At 50.6% G+C, this 21,246-nt stretch overlaps 1 protein-coding gene across 1 annotated transcript in view; it reads right to left on the bottom strand.

Moving 5' to 3' along the window:
- The window catches only part of GDPD5 (glycerophosphodiester phosphodiesterase domain containing 5), an 89,337-nt gene that overhangs the window by 53,946 nt on the left and 14,145 nt on the right, over nt 1-21,246 (bottom strand). The window contains exon 2 of the mRNA XM_003780893.3: nt 2,110-2,192. The gene's annotated coding sequence lies outside the window, so the exon portion shown is untranslated. The remainder of the gene's footprint in view (nt 1-2,109; nt 2,193-21,246) is intronic.

Raw genomic sequence — 21,246 nt, 5'->3', positions numbered from 1 at the left:
GCAAAGTCCTGGAGGCATTCCAGCCAGCCTGCCTACCCTTGTTCCCTCCAAGTCACCAGGACTGCAGGAAGTTGACCTGAGAGCTGCTGCCCTATTCCTCCCCCTTCTCCCACTGGCACCCACAGGTTCTCCCTAGAACCAGAAGAGCCAGCAAATGGCCCCAGGACCTCTGTATGTGCCTCCACCCTCTCACCCTCAGATTGACATGGACAGGCCCCTGCCAGGAGGTCAGTGATTCAGTCACACGGAGCAGGCTGGCTTTTTACTGATGCCTCTCCCTAGGTTCTGGGGGGTAGGGGGTGGGAAGATGGGGTCACCAACTGAATGAGGTGGGGATGAGGAGGAGAAGGAAAAGGCAGCTGAGTCTGGCAGAGACGCGTGCAGAGCAAACTTGTCTCTGCCCAGTTTTTGCCCCCTGAAGGAATGGGGAAGAAAGTTTTACTTTACTTATTTAAGTAAAATAGCAGAGTTGTTATACACAGGCTTCTCATGCAGGCCCTGGGGATAGGAAAAGAAGCAAGTCTTACCATTCAAGGAATCTTTCTCTTACGTCCTTCCCCTCACCCCTACCTTTCCAGCCTCACCTCATCCTGTCCCTCCTCGCCCGGCTGTGCTCCAAGGGCACCTGCTACCTGCTTTCCCACCTCCATCCAAGTCCATGCTCAAGCTGGGGCCCCTACCAGGAAAGCCCTCCCCTCACCCCAATCCACATCCCACCCACCTTAACAAATGGACCCAGTGCAGAGTTTGGCAAGATTCTCCCCCAGAGCCTCCTACCTCCTCCCTTTGAGCTCATGTCATCTGGCAAAGCTCTTGAGACCAATCACAGGCCTCAGTGCTCTGTAATTATCTGCTTCCCTGGCTTGCCCACCAGACTGAGAGCTTCCCCAGGTTTAGACTTCTGATCTATTTTGCCAAGCTTTCTGAAGACCACAATATCTGTGGCCCTGCACGGAGTGATCGAAGACACAAGACATCCCAGGTCCTGTCTCCGCTAGTGAGTCACTTGTAAGAGACCTATGTCCCCTGCACTGGGCCTGGCACCAAGGAGATGCCCATCTCTTTGTCAGTCACAAAGCCAGTTAAAGGAAAGACAGAATGAACTAGAGCTTCTTAAGCCACACAACTGCAGAGCCACTTCTGAGCCTGGTCTGAATTCTGCCTCTGAATAACAATTAGCCTTTTTCCAATTTACAGAAAAAAATTAAGTTGCTAAAAAAAAGTCTCAACGAGGTACTTCTGTCTCACAAATTTTTTTTAAACCTCTGTTATTGGCTTGTGCATTTCTGTACAGATCTAGTGTAAGATGACCTCAGATTTAGCCCAGGACGCTAATTTCTTCACTGTCATCACCATTGCTCTCTTCACAGTATCCTGCAAAGAGCAGCCGTCTCTCTGCTTCCAGGCATGTCTGAGAACCTGGGGCCTGAACTTTTCTTCTACTCTTTCAAAATGTCCAAGTTTCCCTTTGGTGACCAAAGAAAACTGGTTCTGTTTGAAAGCTGAGGGAGAAAGTGCCAGGAGTTGGCTGGCCCACCTTGAAGCTTCATGCCACTTCCATGATTCAAGGCCTCCACTTCCACCGCTTACCATTCATTCCTTTGGCTGCAGCATCACTTTCTCTAGGATTCTCTTAAAATACAAATCTTCCCTGGAGTTGAGAGTCCACTAAACCCTCGTATTGGAGGTCAAGGAAACTTAGCTTATTATATAGCTCTAGGGAGGCAGTAAATCACAGGGGTTCTGAACAGCCAGCCTGTTTGGTTGGAAACCCAGCCCTATCACTTAAATGAGCAAGTTTCTTAATGGTTCTATTCCTCAGTTTCCTAAGTTACAAAGTGGGGATAATAATGGCACCAACCTCATAGGCTGTTCTGAGGATTTAATGAGCTAATGCATGGAAGACACTTAGACAAGTACCTGGTACACTCTGCTAAGCAAGAGCTATTGTCCATAGAATGGGACAATAATCCCTGCTCCTCCTGCCCTTTTTTTCATAAACTGTACAGTGTTATCCCCATGGAAGAGGAAGGCATTAGAATCTAGTTGGCTGCTCTCCACATCCATCTCTAACTCCTTTCTCCCTCCTTCCCTTTCTCTTTTCTTTACCTGGAAGAAGGTACCAGTGGCTGTGAGCCGGGCTCCTGGGGTGTCCTGTCCACAGAGGCAGTGATGTCACTTCACTGGGAGAGCTGAGGGGACAAGAAGACAGACCCAGGGAGATCATTCACTAGTCCATTCTGCCTTCTACCCTCCCAAGTGACCCTTAATGAGCCCCCAGCCCACACCCTCCCAGTGCTATGGTCCTTGATCTGGTGGGTGAGCTGAGAGGACATGCATGATCCAATCCTAGGCCATGAAACCCATCACATGCAATCCCACCTCTATACATGCTGCCCACAAAGCAGCCCTAGGCCCAAACCCAGATAACCTGTTCCCTTAACCACTCTTGCCCCCTCCAAGAACCACGGAAACAGGATCCAAGGTCCGGCCACCCTAAGGGCAGAGGCCCTTTCATGCTGCCCAGGGACCTGCTTCTTTAAGGTAGCTGCTAAACCAGCTGCTCTTCTAAAGGAGCTGCTGAGGGAGGGCCGGTGGGCTGGAGGCGGGATCTGGGGCACTGCAATTATGTGCCTGAGTTCTGAGTCACACACCGCCTCCCCCACCACTAGCTCCTGCAGCCAGCAGGGCAGACCCCTATCCAGGAACTGAGAGAAGAGACAGTACCAACAGATCGTGGGGGGAAGAGGAGAGGAGGGGAGTTTGGGGTTAGTACTTCAGGCTTCAGAGGATGCTGCCACCTTACCTACTACGGGACTTTGAGGCTGTTAGGGCCAGAGGCCTTCCTATGTCATACAGAGGCAGAGGCAGAGCCAGCACTAGGACTCAGGCCTCCTAGTGCCCTGCAGACCCAAGGCAGTGGTGGCTCAGGCCTAGTGCCCAGTCCAGACCCTTGCCAGCATGAGAACTCTCCCCAACCCAATTGGACCCTAGAGCCACACCCCAGCAAGAAACATAGATAAGATATAGCCTTAAACCAGAGGTTCACAGAGCTGGGCTCAGAAACAGTTTAGAAATGACATTAGCTACCTGATGGGCAGCCCTGCCTCTCTATGCCTCTAGTCCGGGGTTTCTCACAGTGCCCTGAATGTACAGTACTTCACAGTTTATAAAGCACATTTATTTCCTTTACCTCCCACAATGATCATAAGGCCTAAGTGGCAGGGGAAATATAAGTAGACTAGAGCTTCTCCAACTTTACTACATCCCCAAATCACCTGGTCTCGTTGGGGCCTGAGACTCTGCATTGCTGACAAGCTCCCAGGTGATTCTGATGCCACAGGTCTACAGACCAGTGTCAGTAGTGAGGGCACAGTGATTAAGAGTGTGGGAGCTGGGGCCAAACTACCCAAGTTGGAACCTTTGCAAGTTCTTACTGTGTGACCCTGGGCAAGTTACTTCACCTCTCTGTGCTTTAATCTCCTTACGTATAAAACAATAATAATAATAATAATAAAACCCACACCAATAGTCAGTGTGGTGGTTAAATTAGTTACTATATGAAAAACACTTAAAAACATTATATTTCAAATTTTAAAATGGGGGTTCTGAGAGGTAGATCTACCCAGCAAGGTACACAGACAGAATTCAAGCTCAGATCTCTTAATTAAACCCTGTTGCACAAAATGTCACAACTACTAAGTCCTCCCTGAATCAGACAGCCACAGATACTGAGGGGCAGAGAGGGGCAGAGAATTGACACCAGAAGTTTGGAATCAGAAATGAAAGTCTGTGACTCCAGCCTGGGACTCTCAATCACACCTCACTGGCCTGTCAGGAAGAGAAAGTGCCATAGAATCTTCTTGAGGGGGTCTCGGCTCTACTGTCAGCCCATCTGGGCTGGCAGCTACCCTGGAAACCAGTAGGGGTGGCTGGTTGTGGAGGCTGCCCCCATCCCCACCGTGGCCTCTCTAGAGCCCCTGCCCAGCAGGCTGCGGAAGGCAGAACTGATGACATCTTCCTTCTATTCCCCACCTCCTACCTCCATCCTGTGCCCATTGCCCAGTCTCAGGGTTACCCAGCTGGAGTCACAGGCTGAGGGTAACACGCTTGGGCCTGGCTCCACCCCTACCTTGGCTTCCCAGCACAGGGCCAGTGGGAGCCTGTGAGTCACTTGAAGGAAGTGTTGGGCCCCAAGCAGGAAGTGGCTCTTGAAGCAGAAACCCCCTATAGGATGGCCTAGGGCCCTGGGGCAGGTGCCTGGGTGGTAGAAGATAGTAGAGGAAGGGAAGCTGATTAAGACATAGCAACACTTACCCTGATTTTACCCGACATTGCAAAACCTGGCCTGAGGACTTTTCTGCTGCAGATTGGCTGTGTGTTCTTAGGTACATCAGTGCCCTCTCTGAGCCTCAGTTTTCTGAACTATAGGATCATGGCCTACACTAAAAGACTGCCACAGCCTGGCAGTCCACAATGAAATGAAGGGTTGGAACAAGTGCATATATGAATGAAATGAATGACTGAATTATGGCACCTAGATTTAAACGTTAGCTATAGTATAAGATCTGTTACTTCTCAATTGTTAATTGCACAATAGAGATGTCCTCATTGGCAAAAGAAGATCTACCCCCTGAACCACCCTTAGACAGGGAAAAGAGGCCACCACTCTGAACCCCACACATCACAAATATAAACTCACAAATTCATTAGAGAACAAACAGGAGCCTCTGTCATGGGATATCCACGTGACCTATAATCCTTAACATCCGCTCCCCTAACACCACTCAGGCCCCAGGGAAACTCTCCTCCATCCTTTGAACTTGGAACAAAAGGTGATTTTGTTCAGATGCTGTGAAGGTCTATGGGTTCTGTTGCTGCAAGGTAGGAGATATATGGAGAAAGGGGGCAGAGTGGCAAAATGTGTAAAGTGGAGACTAACTTGTCAAATCCTTTCTTTAGGATAGCAACGTGTGATGCTTCTTATACAACCAAGTATTTGAACCTCAGTATTGCTGAGCACCTTTTTTATGGCAAGGGGGTGGGTATGGAGGACATTTCTTTCTGTTCCAATCTGTGGTTCTACAAGTACACACGAATTAGTATAATATTCACAAAAAAATGTACATGGTGGGTGAGAAACATCTTGACAACCCGTATTGCCTAAGTTCATGTTATATTAAATGTGATACTAATTCTTTATATTGGCAGCAAAGTGGACACTGAATACTAGTTTCATTTTTAGAAAATCCTTAAAAATATGGATAATTATTTCATCTCTAATATTTCATTTTAAAACCTGATACTCATTCATTATGATGTATATTGTTTTAATTTTTTTTTTTTTTTGAGACAGAGTCTCATTATGTCGCCCTCAGTAGAGTGCCATGGCATCACAGCTCATACAACCTCAAATTCTTAGGCTTAAGTGATTCTCTTGACTCAGCCTGCCAAGTGCCTGGGACTACAGGTACCCACCACAATACCCAGCTATTTTTTTGTTGTAGTTGTCATTGTTGTTTTACCTGGCCTGGGCTGGGCTTGAACCCACCTGTGGCTAGTGCCCTACCCACTGAGTACGGGTGCTGCCCCTATTGTTTTAATTTTAGTACATACTTTTGTGCATTAAAACCTTTTCTTAGCTCAGTGAGTAGGGCGCCAGCCACATACACCAGGGCTGGAGGGTTTGAACCCAGCCCAGGCCTGCTAAACAATGACAACTGTAACAAAAAAATAGCTAGGCATTGTGGCAGGTGCCTATAGTCCCAGCTACTCGGGAGGCTGAGATAAAAGAATCACTTAAGCCCAAGAGTTTGAGGTTGCTGTGAGCTATGACACCATAGCACTCTACTGAGGGCGACACAGTAAGACTCTGTCTCAAAACAAAAACAAAAAAACTTCTTTTTTTTAGACAGAGTCTCACTCTGTTGCCTTTGATATTGTGCCATGGAGTCATAATTCATAGCAACCTCAAACTTTTGGGCTCAAGTGATCCTCTTGTCTCAGTCTCCTGAGTAGCTGGGACTACAAGCACCCACCACGATGCCCGTCTAGTTTTTCTATTTTTAGTAGAGACAGAGTCTCACTCTTGCTCAGGCTCCTTTCGCACTCCTGAGCACAGGCAATCCACATGGCTCAGCCTCCCAGAGTGCTAGGATTACAGCCACTCTGCCTGGCCTTACTTTACATTTTTGATTGTCATATATTCAAATTCTATATACTTTAAATATAAGTGCATTTTATTTTTAATCCTTTAGATCACTGCCATCAGCAGAATACAAACAACATGAAAATCTGGATTACAACAGTACAACTAGTGATCTGGTTAAAATGAAGACAATAAAACACATTTTATGGAATAAATAAATAATAAGTCTTTTTACTCATCTGACTATCACTAGCCCAACAACAAAACGCCTAGGTATATACAATAATTAAACTCAGAACTCTTTGATATCTTGTCACTTGCCGCTTTTTTTTAAGTTTTTGGCCAGGGCCAGGTTTGAACCTGCCACCTCCGGTATATGAGGCTGGCACCTTACTCCTTTGAGCCACAGGCGCTGCCCGTCACTTGCAGTTTTATAAAACTGTAACTTTACACATATATTTCAATTTATAGTATGAAGGTCTATGTGTATTTGTCAAGGAGGGAAAATCAAAGCTATTATATCTAATAGTCTCTTGGCTTACTTTATAACCTTTAAATATCTGACAAAGCTTTACGGGTTTTTATTTGTACTTGTGCTCTGGGCTCTGCTAATTCAGGGACAGGTCTGTCCACTCCCCGCCTCCTTCTCACCTTTGTGGGGCCCAGAACACAAGTACAAATAAAAACGCATAAAGCTTTGACCTCTTGTCTGACACTCAGCCCTGCCTTCCCCAGAGTCTGCCCTCAGAAAGTGCTCTATACTCCCTAAGACCTTATACTTTTACCCTTAGGTGGGACATTCCATCAGGGGCAGTGACCATGACTTGACTGGCCTCTCCCATACATCCAGAACCCCTTAAAATCCCTTCAACTCCATTTCCATCTCCCAGGGGCAGCAGGTGCTGAGGGGTTTCCATTCCAGGTTCTCGTTACCGCCGTCCCACTAAAAAGGGAGCTGGCAGGTTCTGCTACACAAGGCTGGCAGCCCCTTGCCCATCAGGCTAGGGAATGGTCCTGGAGACTGTCTGTGACCCCGTATGTTTTTTTCTCTTCCTCTACACCCCTACCAGTCCCCTTTCCCACTTCCCACTTGCCTCCTCTGGACCAATTGGTCCCAGTAACCCCCTTTGAGCTAAAGCCACCAAAATGCACCCTTATCCCCCAACACCTGCCCTTCCTAGCACCCTTCACAGGAATTTTTTCCTGCTCACAGGAAGCAGGTTTTGAAGGGGCGAGGAGTGGAGGAGTAAGCAGGAAATTGAGAGCCAGGAGATGTGAGCTCAGGTCCTGGCCTGGCCATCGGGAGGCAGGTCAGCATCTTTCTTTGTCATCTGGGGAAACAGCAGCCTGCCCAATCCCCCCTTGGGATGATGGGAGAGACGTAGTGAGCAAGACATGGCAGGGCTTTGTGAACTGCAGCGTGGAATGGATGTGATGAGGGCCAAACTCCTTCTCTCGTTTGCTCCCTGCTTGGCCCTCAGAGCCCACCTGCTACTGCCCACCATTTGTGAGGGCTGGCCAACTCCTCCCCACGAAGCCAAGGCTTCTATATTCATTGCCTCATTCTTCTCAGCCTCCCAATGCAACAGGTATTCTTCTCTAGGTGGTAGACAGAGGCTACGATAGGGAGGTGTCTCTTGGATTCATACTCTGACTCCTAAAAAGTCCAGACAACTGAAGTCCAGTCTCCGATAGACATTCCCTGAGCTCTTGGGTGTCCACTGGAGAGAAGGGGCCCCCTAGAAGAGCCCATGGGCTCATGGTGTAGACAGAGGCACCAAGAGCACCACATGAACAAAGGAGAGGAAGGCAGGGCCTCGCTGGTGGATCAAAGTTCCCTCCCACCCTCATCCCAGAATGGGCCAGGGCTAGACCCACCACAAGCAGCAACAAATACTCAGGAGTGAGCAAACTTGTCTCCCTGGCTCCCACCAACCCAGCCTAGCCACTCCCTGCTGCCTCCAGACAAGGAGAGACTCCAGACTTTTTAGATACCTTCCTCCTCTGGGACCACCACCCTACGTCTACCCTCACCCTTGGGGTCTATGGGTTCCCCAGGCCTTGGGATAGGTCACGGCTCTGAGGTGGACTGGACATTAAACCTAGTGAAAGCAGGACTGTGCCCATCTGAGCACAGAGCCTCTTATACAGTAGGTGCTCCGTAAGTGGGTGCCAGGCTGAAATGAGTTAATAGCTGTGACTGACCACTCTGGTGCCTGGCCTGGTTCATCCCAACTGGGTGCATAGCACAGATTCTGAATCAAAGATGGGCCAGAGCATAGCTGATAAATGGTAAGTTGCCCTCATAATCCACCATGGGGGTGGGAGCAGGTCCTGGCCCTCTCACCTCTGTCCTTTTCCTGTGTAATCACAGGCAAATCACCTTACCCTTCTGGGCATCAGTTGCATCAGGCAAGGCTTAGCACCATGTTGAAATCACCTGCTTTTACATGAGCACATACAAAACTTTTGTTAATAACATGGAGCACTGAGGCTCAGAGAAGGGAGGTGACTTGGCTAAGGTCACAGAGCAGGTGATAAGAGTCTGGACATGATGCTCTGCATCAGGGCTGGACTCCTGAGGCCTGAGTGGATTATAAGTGACATCTTTTGCAATTCACAGGGGACAGGAGAAGAGTTAGGGCAGGTATCCTCAGAGCCAACCCTGGCTGACATCACCCATTAAAGTGACAGTCAGAGTCCTAGGATTTGATCAGGATAGCCTGGAAGGACAACTTGTTTACTCATTCCTGGGACATGCTGACCAACACAAGTTTCCAAGTGATCCCTGAGCACCTTCTATGGAAAAAGCCCAGAAAAAGACAGTGGGGTAGGCAGGGAAGAAAAGCCAAATTCGTTTCAGGTGGGGATGGGCCACAAGAGCCTCAATTTCCTCCTCGGTGTTGGATGCTTCCATGGCCTGAACTGACCTCTGCCTGTATCCTATCTCATCCCCTGCTCCTCACCGAGAGCCTGTGTGCTGGGAGGTCAGCCTGGGCTGGGGAGGGAGAACTACAGCAGGGCACCAGAGACAGCTTTGCGGGCTGGGCCTGACCCTGGTGGGGTTGGAGAGAGTGCCCCACAGCCAAGTGATCTGGGTACACAATAGGGACTGGGGAGCTGAGAGAAGGACCTGGGGTTGGGAGAGCAGTGGGAGCACAGGACGGTACTCAGAAGATACTGCCCCTTGCTGACCACACAACCCCCCCCTCCACACACACACACACACATCACCTTTCTAGTAGCTGTCACTTGCTGGTGCCAGGTTCTGGGGGATCAGCACCTCATATAACCTCGACACCAATCCTCTGGAGCAGACTGTCATGCTCCACCCCCATCCCCTGGGACCCCTTTACCACTGGGGCATACTGGGTTGAACCAGCACCTGGCTGTGTGTGGGCAGACTGCCTCCCACTGCCAGAATCCCTCTGCCTGCAGCCACAGCCACCCCCCAAGGCAGCCCTTCACCAGTGACTGAGGGGCGGAGGTATAAATTTTCCAGCATCCTTGCCCCTGAAGTGACCTGCACTGTCCCCAGAGCTCTTCTAACCCTCTGTGGGGCTTGGCTTGAAATTGCCTCTTGCTTCTCCTCTTCCCCTTTCTGCCTCTACTTTCCCTATTCCCTCAGCAGTTTTTTCCCTGGGAAAGTTCCTAACAAATCACTCTCATGGGAATCCTGGTCTCAGGATCTGTGTCTAGGTCACCCGACATCAGACACCTGTGAAGATGTCATTAATTTTCCCATTTCTGGGTGGTGCCTGTGGCTCAAGGAGTAGGGCACCAGCCCCATATACAAGAGGTGGTAGGTTCAATCCTGGCCCCGGCCAAAAAAAAAAAATGTTTTTTTCCCCATTTCAGAGACTAGGAAATTGAAGCTCAGAAAGGTAAAAATTACCATTAAGCCCCCACCCCCAGCTGGCAGGCAGCAGACATGAATGGCACTCTGCTGGACTTGAAACCTAAACATTGACCCCTCGCCTTGTACCCCACCTCTTCATCCACTGCCAGCCGTCACCTGTGCCTCTTTACATGTCCCCAAATACTGCTGTCTGCAGGCATCTAGGCTTCCCTTCCTTCTTCCTCTTCTTCTTCTTTTTTTTTTTTTACTGTTAGGAAAGTAGGAGAATCTGTGGATAATCCAAAGGGGATGACTAAGTCCTCAGAACTCTCCTTGGCTCAGACCTGTTTTGGTCAATCCTTGTGAATCAGGGCGGGTCTGACATTCTGGGAATGCAGGGAGACTTCAAACCAGCTTCATGAAAACAAGTTGTAAAAACACTGGCCGCCACACTGAGTGATAGGCTTGGCTTCAGGGAACAGGGTTGAACAAGTTCACCAGCGGGGAACACGCAGCAGGAGAGACTGAGGCTAGACCCAAAGGAAGAACTTCCCAGTAATTGGGAGCTGGGCCTGGGCATGGGGTTGGGCTTGGCCTCTTTGGAAGCAGGCCATCAGTGTCCTGACCTTCCCAAGCCTTTCTTGTTTGAAGCATCAACGAGGCAGCCTCAGTGAGCACTGAAGAGCAAAACCGCAGGAGGCCAACCCCACCCAGCCCCAAGCTTTGACTCCTGACCGGGAACCTGGTTTATGAGGATGCTTGGAGTTTGTGGGGCTTCTGCCTCCTGGGATCCTCCCCACACCCCAGGACAGTGGCTGCCACTCTACAGACCTAAAGATGATGACAGCCCTGGAGCCTGGCAGAAGACAGGGCAGGGCAGAGGGCTGCCCACCATAAGCGCCTACTCTGCCCTCCCGTCAGCAGTGAACCGGCCTGGGTCTCACCCCGTTCATCACCTCCGCACCTTTTTCCAGTTAGCCTTTCTTTCCTTCTCTCCTTTCTCATCCAAACTTCTGAAAGATTGTCCACACTCATGTCTCTGCTTCCTCCCTCCACCCACTGCTAAACCCACCATCCTCTGTTCCCTCCAAGTTCAACAATGGCTTCCATATGGGTAAATCACTGGATACTTCTCAATCCTCAACTGACACTGTTAGATGGCACTGTCCTTCTAAAAAAAACTATCTCCCTGCTTGGCTTCCAGGACGTCAAGCACTGGGATGGTCAGGCCCCTCTCTGGCTCCATTTCCCAGCCCCTGACGGTTCCTCTCTCCTCCCAGCCTGAGTGCAGCTGCTCTCCCCCCTGACCCCCAGCTCTCCTCCCCTCCCTTGCCCTTCACACCTCCATGGCAATATCACCCACTCCCATGGCTTTAATCACCCATCTCTTCCTGGACCAGACCAGAGTACCTGCAACCCTCCAGCCATTTGTCCTTGGACACCCCACAGGAAGCTCATATCCACAGAGGCCAGATGGGAACTCTTCACCTAAGCCTACTCGTCCCCCTTTTTGCTCATTTCAAGGCACCTCCATTCTCCTCATCCCCTAGGCTTGGAAATGAGAACCACCCTTCCTGTCTTCCTCTTCCCCAGACCCCCAAATCCCATCTGATGGCAAGGCCTGCTCTGTTCTCTACCTTCTTCTCCTCCTCTCCCACCAAACATCCCTACAGTCTCAGCTCAAACTCCTCCCACCAGAGGCCCTGACCCTCCAGCAGGCGCAGGTAGGCCTTCACCTGTTTCATGCACCCCATAAGGCCATCAGGCCAGCAGCCACGCCTGGGTCCAGATGCACATCTCACTGCTTAGGCTGGCTGTAAAAGGCAGGGGCAATGTCTAATCTGACTCTGAGCCCCCAGCACCCGGGTTGGCTCAAGATTGGCTTGAGGGGCCCCCACAGAGTTTCTCAAATCTGGGAACTTGTATTTCTGGTGAATTTGCCCCACTGGTGAGGTCTGGCTCTTCCCTTGGCTGATAGGCCTCTCAGTGCAAGGGCTGTCTCCTGAGGGCCTCTCCTCACAGTTACCCCCTCTTAGTAACACTGTTGCCCACCTGCCCGTACAAGGAGATACCATGTGCAGTCTGGAGAAGGCCAAAGAAGCCAGCCTCACACATGCCCAAATGTACACACAGGCGGATATACAAAAACACACAGAGGACATGGTCACAGGCAGACAGGTGACACAGGTGGACACACTGGCATAAGCACACTGTCTTATGAGGTACATGCAGATGTACAAAGTCAAGCTCACAGGGACATGCTCATCTTGGTAAACCATGGACCTGGGCTACTGCCTCACTGGGAGTCACTGGCTCTAGGTGCAAAAGTTGTCTGGCTGGCTATCTAGGCTGTAGCACATGGGTGCAAGGAGATGCAGCAACAGCCCTAGGACTGCCCAGCCTGGTCCATTTGGGCCCTGGGGCTATAATCCGAGTGGGAGGGGTGTTAGGGTTATTATCCTTAGACAGAATAGTAGACAGAGCCAGCAGCCACTGGGTGTCCTCTGGCCCTGCAAGCTGCTCCAGACCCCTTTCCCAAGGCAGTCTCCTCCACCCTCCCCTACAGTAGAGCCAATCTGAGCAGAGAAAGATTCCAAAGTTTGTATCATATTGGAAGAGAAGAGAGATCAAGTCAGAGTGGGTATGCATATCCCATTCAAAATGATGTAAATAACTCAGGGCAAGCACCTGGGTGTGAGCCCATGCTTGTGACCTCCCCACACCCCCTAGGTAGAGTACTTCCCCAAGTCCTGCTGACTCTACCTTGGAAATGTCTTCTCCATTTTGGCACTCCAGCCCCTCATATCACTGCCTGAGAAGTAGCCAAGGACTCCTTGGAACCTAGAGGACCAAGTATAAATCCCACCTGAAAAGGTTCTTCCAACTTGCCTTCAACTTACCTTTCTAATTCCTCCTCCTCACCTGTGGGAGCCCTGCCACCTGGAGCTAAGTCCCTGCTCCAGGAACTCTACTCTCCCACTTTTGCATAGCTAATTCCTTGGGCACAGGATGCCTTCCCCCTTGCTCCTGCTTGGTGAACTACTATAGACCCTTCAATACCCAAGTGGGAAGTGCTGCTGGTTCAGTGGATTGGCTTCCACTATGTCAGTCAGATCCTAAAATCAGCACATCATGAGTAAATTGCATACAGTCAAAATCACTCTCATACATAGTTACCATGTATATACAATGTCTAGGCACTGTTCTAGACATTTCCTATGTTTTGACTCATTCAACCACTTATAACTGTAGCAGATTATATTTCCAAAGACATCTTTAGCAGTATCTCCCACCCCACATGCTCTTCTTATGTGTAACTCCACCTTCCTATGGAGAGGTGGGATCTATGTCAAACACCTCTATGCCAAATTGGATCTATGTCCATTTTGAATCTGACAGGACTTGGGAGTAATGGCTGAAGTGACACTATTAAGACTTCCCAGGCCAGGTCATTAAATGTGAGCAGCTTCTGCCTCCTTCCCCGGGACACCCCTGCTGGAGTCGCAAGTCCCTGCGTAGAACTCCAATGGCTCTGCTGCTGCCTTGCTGTCTAGCAAGCCCATGGAGAGAAAGGAAGGCCTGAGATTACAAGGACAGCAAGAGCAGTCCGGCCAAGCTCCGGCTGCCCTGGCTCCTTGGCATTCCTAGCCACCATGTAACTGTAACCATGAAGAGCCTGAGCCAGGGTCACTCAACTGAGCCCATCTTAAATTCCTGACCTATAGAACTGTGAGATTAAACAATAATCGTTCTTATATAAAGTCACTAAATAAGTAGGGTGATTTGTTTTTAAATAGTAGTAAGTGGAACAACAACTACAAAGTATGAACAATCTTTTTCCCCACTTGAGAGAAGAAAGATCTGAGCCACAGAGAGGTTAAGCAATTTGCCCAAGGCCACAGAAGGAGTGACTGGCAGAGTTAGGAATTGAACCTAGGCAATTTAGCCCTAGAATCCACACTATTCACTGCAGGCCTCGGGGAGAAGTTGCTGAATAAAAGACTGACTGAAAGACTAAGCCAATGGACACATGAATGAGAGTGAACCAGAGAGTGAGATCCCAGGTACAAGGCAATGACGGCCACTGTCCACAGCCCTGGGAGAAGCCAGGATATCAGAAGAAGAACTTCTCGAGATGCTCACCTCCCTGCTCCCTGCCTCCAAGTCCTGAGTGCTGCAAGATTAGACATAGGCCCCTGGGGAGGCAATCCCTCCTAAGGACAAGATCCTGGGGACTGCAGGGAGACCTGGGTTTAATCCTGCCATGGCCACTGACTGGCTGAACTTGGACGAGTCCCTGCCCTGTCTGCGCACAGATGATCTCCAGCTCTGATGTTCTAAGACTCACCAGGTATGGAGAGCTGGCCTCATGGATAGGTGTGCAGGTGTGTCATGGATATGTGGGCCCTATAATCTATGGACCAAAGGGATCTGTCCCTAGAAGGAAAGTGGATAACGACAATGAATCCTACCTATGATTCACTGTGGCATTTCCATATCAACAATTTCTACTCCTTGCAGCAACCCCCTAGACACAGGGGCAAATGAGGAGGGTCCCAGATTCACAGCTAAAGTGATCCTGGAAGCTGGGGTCCAAACCAGGGCCACTCAGTTTCTTTTTTTTTTTTTTTTTGAGACAGAGTCTCACTTTAGCATCATCGGTAGAGTGCCATGGTGTCACAGCTCATAGCAACCTCAAACTCTTGGGCTTAAGCGATTGTCTTGCCTCAACCTCCCAAGTAGCTGGAACTATAGGCGCCTACCACAAATCCTGGCTATTTTTAGAGAGGAGGTCTCACTCTGGCTCAGGTTTGTCTTGAACCTGTGCGCTCAGGTAATCCATCTGCCTCAGCCTCCCAAGTGCTGGGATTACAGGTCACCACATGGCCTAGGGCCATTCAACTTTAAAACTCCCACTCTTACCACAACAGCCAAGAGGAAGAAGCCATGCAAGTCCAATGCAAGTGGTCCATTGGCTCCACTGCTCTACTGTCTACCATAGACAAAATGAGTTATACAGTGGAAAAGCACTGAGCTTTAAAAAGGAAGGACATGCTGTCAAATGCTGCAATGTGAATGAACCATGAGGATGTTATGCTCAGTAAAATAAGCTAGTCACAAAAAGACAAACCCCGTATGATTCTGCTACATGAGGGATCTAGAGCACTCAAACTCATAGAAACAGAAAGTAGAATGGTACTAGCAGGAGCTGGAGGAAAGGGGAAATGAGGAGTGGTTTGACTTTGACAGGCACAGAGTTTCAGTTTTGCAAGATGAAAATGGAGATCTCTCTGGAGATCTGTTGCACAAGAGATAACATACTGAACTATGTATTTCAAATGGTTAAGGTGGTAAACTTTATGTGTTTTTTTAACACACTTCGTAAAATAATAAAATTTAAAAAAATACTCTCACTCTTAAAGTAGAAGAGGGAGCTTAGGAAGGGTATTAAGAAGGAGAGTCCATGGCTCAGCGCCTATGGCTCAAGTGGCTAAGGCGCCAGCCACATAACACCTAAGGTGGCGGGTTCAAATTCAGCCCGAGCTGCCAAACAATGACGGATGCAACCAAAAAATAGCCGGGTGTTGTGGCAGGCACCTGTAGTCCTAGCTACTTGGGAGGCTGAGGCAGGAGACTCGCTTGAGCCCAGGAGTTGGAGAGGTTGCTGTGAGCTGTGATGCCACAGCACTCTACCAGGGGGACAGCTTGAGGCTCTGTCTCAAAAAAAAAGAAGGAGAGTCCAGGAAGGTTTCACAGAAGAGGGGAGTGTGGGGTAGCACAGATGGGCACTTTAGACGGAGGCTGGCACCTTTGGCTCCTGCCACCCTTGCAGGACCAGCTGACTCCATCCCACACCTTACCCCAGGCCCTCCAGATCTCCACCCAAAAGCAGAGTCCCAGAGGGCAACAGGCACTGGCCTGGAAGGAAGAAGGGATTTCTTGAACACCTACTATGTGCTCCCTGACCCCCTTACTGAATGACTTCAGGCCAGTCTCCCTGCCTGTACAATAAGAGAGTGACCTAGGAGTCCAAGTGTCCTTCGAATTCTCACACTGGGAATAATCTCTGGATGGGGGCAGGCAGGTAGAAGGTACCAGGAGAACCTGGTAGAGAAGGGGGACCAGGACACTCCATAGTCAAAAGACCAGGATTCTAGAGCTGCAGGCTTGTAATCCTGCTCAACAGCCTCTGCCCACTCCACAGGAGGGGAATCTGAGACCCACGTAGGTTTGGTCTAACTCAAACTCAACCAACATGGTCCTGAACCTACTATATTTGTGACAGGGCCACAGTTCCTCCCCCAGCCCAGCACTGTCTCTCCTACTCCATTCTGCCAAAAGTGGAAAAGATGCTAACACGAGGTGAAGCATGACTCATTGTCATCAGAGAGACAAAATCCTCCATGCCTAGGACTCTCTCCAAGAATTCTGACTTTCACCTCTTCCCCTAGACTCTTAAGAATCCCTACTTTCTCCTCTAGAAGGAATGAGGTAGGACAGTCCTTGGTTCCCGTCCCAGCTCTGCTAAGTATTACCTGGGCCTCCATGTTTTCATCTGCATCGGGGGTAAGCACACAAACCCACATCCCCTCATGAGGGTTAGATGAGGCAAGGGCTCAAAATGCTGAGCCCAGGGCCCGGCACACAATAGGCGCTCAATACAAGATCTCCATCACCAGTCCTCTCTTTTCAGGCCAAGTCATCTTCATCAACCCTCTTGTTCCTCTCAGGGCCAGTTTGTTTGTTTGCACTCTTCCCAGAAGAGATTTCCTCCCAGGAACACTGGGTGATGCTCCCCAGCAACCCCAGGGAGGAGGGAGGAAGGAGGAGAGATGAGACTTACTTGATGGAAAAAGGAAACTCATCATCACGTGGAAACAAGAGAGAAACCCTGGGAAGCCTGGTGGCTGCCCTGGCACTCTTTAATCACCCTCTCCCCCTCCACCTACGAGGACCAGGGTGGCCCCAGATCCAGCTTAATAAGCTCCCTGGGGCCTGGCTGGGAGGCCTGATATGATCAGGCTGCTACTTAAGTCACACAAAGCCTTCTATTCTTAGCTGAGAGGGGCCTGGTCCTGCCCAGCTGTCCATTAGCAATAACCAGCCCCAGGTGTGCCATCACATTATAGGACCTGGCAGTTAGTCATGACAACTAGGAGATGGAAGGACGTCCCTGTGACCTGACTGAAGCCCCAGACTGCATGAGGTGGCTGCTGAGTGAGCCCCCAGCTATCAGAGTATTTGGGAAGTCTACAGGGGAGCCTCCTGGGCTGGATGGAAGTTTGGATCTGATGACACTAGGTCACTACCAAGTCTGGATGGTAGTGCCAAGACTATGGTCCATGATCCAGTGCTTCCAAGATTTGGGAATGGAAGAGTCCAGGGTTCCCAGATGCTGGCAAAGACCAGGTACTGGGCTCTAGTGTGTGTACTCCTCCCTTCCCCATCCTGCCCCTAAGAGGCAGAAGATGGCCAGCAGGGGTCCCCAGGCAGGGAGGTGGACTCAGACTCTTGGACTCTTGGACTCTCTCGTACTGAGGTCAGCAGCATTCCCCCATCCCACTTTCAAGCCACTGGGGACAAGAATCACAGGGAACTTCTGGGCACTGCAGGAGCCATGGGGAAAGGGAGAGAAGAAGGGGCAAGGCTTCCCTGGGGCCCACCAAAACCAGACACCACCAGGCAGGAGTTCACAGTCAGAGTCTGCTCCACCACGCCAGCAGGGCCAGCTACCCGGGAGGCAGGGAGAGTCTGGGGGAGGGACCTGCCCAAGGTTACAGGCTGGACAGGGGAGGAATACAGACATGCAGGCTTTAGGGATCATTGCTCTCCTCACATTGCTTTGCTTGGGCCACCGTTTCCTGGGACCACCTCTTCCAACATCCTCTGTTACATGGGAGAACTGAGGCCAGAGAGAGGAAGGTCAGGTGTTCAAGGTCACATAGGGAATCAACAGCAGAGCCAGCAGAATTATTCCCAGGCTGGGGAATGCCAACTACCTCCATGCCCTGGCTGGGTCTCCACCATTGAGCCTCCTCTGATTCCTCCTTTCCACCCGCCCAGATCTGTGGCTCCAAGGGCAGGGCAGTTTCCTGTACCCCTTAGTCCCCTGACATAGTGACTGCCCCATGAGGTCATCTGAGGAACAAGCCAAGAATCAGTACGTGGGACAGTGGGTCACAGCCTCATGCCCAAGGCTGGACAGCTGAGCACACACACGGTCAGAGAGGGTTGACCCTGTCACTGCGGAAACGCTCAGAGGCTAATTGACCAGCTGTCCTGTTAAGGACGGCAAGTAAGCCTCCGCTGGGCTGCACCACAGAGTCTGCTGGCCCAGGAGTCCTCTAAGTTTCCACTATATGTTAGCTGTTATTTCCCCTCAATAAGGTCTTAAAGATTATTCCTCATGTGAACCTCTCAACACCTCTGAGAGTTAGAAACCTGTTCCCTCTATTTTACAGGGCCAGGGAGGATTAGGAACTCACCCAGGTCATCTGGCTAATGTGACAGAGTCAGGACTCACGCCAAGGGTTGCCTGGCTCCATGTGTGACCTGATCCCAATGGGAAGGTCAACAAACACATGGGTGATGAGAGGCTCTTCTGCTGGAATCATAAGGTATAAAAATACATCTAACCTACGCTTACCATTTTGAGGAGCTTAACAGAATTTCTCTTTTCCTATTTAGAGAGACCACAGATCAAGTATCTAAAAATGTCCAATTACTTTGCTCTGGCCTGGCCTTAGATCCTTGCTGCAAGTAGTGGCCTACCATGCCCCTGGCACCCTACTGGGTCTGCCACCCACCGTGGTGTTTGATTTGATCTCACGCCAGCCTTGTGAGGTTGGCCTTCTCATTGACATATTACAGACGAAGCTAGAGAAGTTCAAAGAGGCTCTGTCACAAATCCAGGGCTGCATAGGCATAGGGATTGAGCTGGGACAGGTGTGTTCCTGCTTGGCCTTTTTAAGATGGAGTGGGGGGGTGAAAGTTGGAGGAGGGGGTAAGTTAATGTTTATGCCCATTGGTTCTTGTTTCAATAATCTGCTTAAAAGCAGTTTGCACCCATATCCCACAAAATCCTTCCGGCCTTCCCCACCCAGACCCCCACACCAATCCAAGTGGAGCAAGTATCTGTGACATCTCTGGGTGCCCGTCTCATCAGCTGTCTTTCCCCTAGCCCCACACTGGTGGAGGTCAGGACACCATCTAGGAACTGCTCAGGAATAAGAACATTGACAAGGACCCTCAGAACTCCAAGGGAAGGGATGATGGGTACAGCCCAGCCCTGTCAGCCTAGCACCCCAGCAGTGTACCTGGCACCAAGAGGGAAGTAGAGGGGATGGAGGAGTGTCCATCTTATTCTGTCCCCTAAGCCCTGTGCCCACCAGCTCGCCACCCAGCAGCTACCCAGGGATATCGGACACAGAGTCCCCTGCATGTGGGCAGGCCCTGGTAGCCCCAGACAGAGTATGACAGACAAGGTGGGAGATGGGAGGGCTGTTTCCTGAGATGTGCTCCCCTCTTCTCCAGAGGCCAGGACCCCACACTCTGCAGGCCTCTGGGGATGGTATCTGGTCCTGGCCCAGCAATCAGGAGTGGCAGAGCCACTACTGTTCTTCCTATTCAAACACGCACAGACACGAGGCTACGGACACAGTCCTGGCCTGTGTGTGCTGCTTGTGCATAATTCAGGCTCCCAGGGCCGTGGCCTGGATACAGTGTACCCGGCAGGAGAAGCCTGCATGGAGAAGGGTGAGTTGCCGCCAGGGAGCGCTTTTTAAAAAGGAGGTGAGCACTCCAGAGGCTTGGGGGTATTAATAGAAATTGGACAAATAAATATTATTAATGACAAGAACGGTTTGTGTGGAGTCAGTCAGTTTACAAAACATGTTGACTGACTTTATCTCATTGAATCTTCCTACAGTCCAATGTAGAAGTTAGAAACTGAAGCTCAGAGGCTGAGAACCTGCCCGTTCACATCGGGAAGCAGCCTCCCTACCCTGTACCAAGCTGCAGCATGCTCGTGACCCTCGCCCCTCGGCCCAGCCTGGCTCCACTCTGGACCCCCAACCCCTTTCAGAGTCTGAGGCCTCAGAAGAGCCAACGGTGAAGATCCCAGGGGATTCTGTTCTGGGCTCAGTGCACCTACTGCTAAAGGAAGGACGTCTGAGGAGGAGCAAATCCCAGCAGCAGCAAGCGGGTTGCCCTGGGGTGCACGGGCCCCTGCCCAGCGGGGGCAGCCCAGAGCAGCCAGCGGCAGGGGTGGGATAAGGAGAGAGGTGGTCAGGCCTTTCATGCACTCACGCCACAACTCCTGAGAACTCCTCAGAGCAGGAAGGGATGTGCCAGGTGATCTTGTCTGACCATGAGTGTGAGAAACCCAAGGCCAACAGAGGGGAAGGGCCCGTCTGAGGTCCCACGGTGGGAGAGTCCAGTCAGACCACAAATACCTGCTGGGCACCAGGCAGGCGCTGGGGCGACTTGGGTGAATGTGAGTGGCTGTCAAGGTGCTTCCAGTCAGGTGGCCCCCACGCAGCTGGCGTTCAGCCCCTGGTGACCTGCCCTGCAGCCGCTCCTGCCCCTTCTCTACCCACTTTTCTTGCCTCTGCTTCTACCTCACAGGCCAGTGCCCAGAGGACGCAGCCCCACACATTGCCACATCTGTATTTTTGCTCCAGCTGCTGCTCTTCCAGAATGCCCCTCCCAACTGGCTAGAGACTGCACCCCTTACCCTCCCCACGTCTTCTTTGCAGAGCCTCCCCCCACACTCAGGCTGCAGGGTCTCAGGAGGCAGTGCCCCCTCCCTTCCGCCCACCTGCTCTCCCTCCTCTGTGCATCCCTTGCTACATCTGTGCACTCTGCCCTGCGTAATGGGCCCCGAATTGCCTCAGTCTTCCCCTTGGAACCTGGGACAAAGTAGGGACTGCTTCACTGAATTGAGTGAATGTGTCACCCACCCACCACAAGGACCCACAGCAATTATCAAATCACTTCTTCCTTTTAAGGCTTGTATTTGTCTTCCTTTAAAAATCCTTGGTAGGCACGGGAAAATGAAATGGAAGAGTCTTAGTCAGACTTGTCTTGGCACTGCCAAGTATTGGCTCTGTGCCTGGCACACAGGAGAAGCATGAGATATGTTCGTTTGGAGGATGAAAGAATAAAAATATCTCCACCTGTCACTTGCCCCTGCTGCCTGAAGTTCCACTGTTATTCCTAAGTCTTTCCTGAAGCTCAACAGTGTTTCCTGTGATGCATT

Source organism: Otolemur garnettii, unplaced genomic scaffold (assembly GCF_000181295.1).
Source record: "Otolemur garnettii isolate 467f Iridium unplaced genomic scaffold, OtoGar3 scaffold00001, whole genome shotgun sequence".
NCBI lineage: Eukaryota > Metazoa > Chordata > Mammalia > Primates > Galagidae > Otolemur > Otolemur garnettii.
This window is presented reverse-complemented; position numbering and strand designations above follow the sequence as displayed.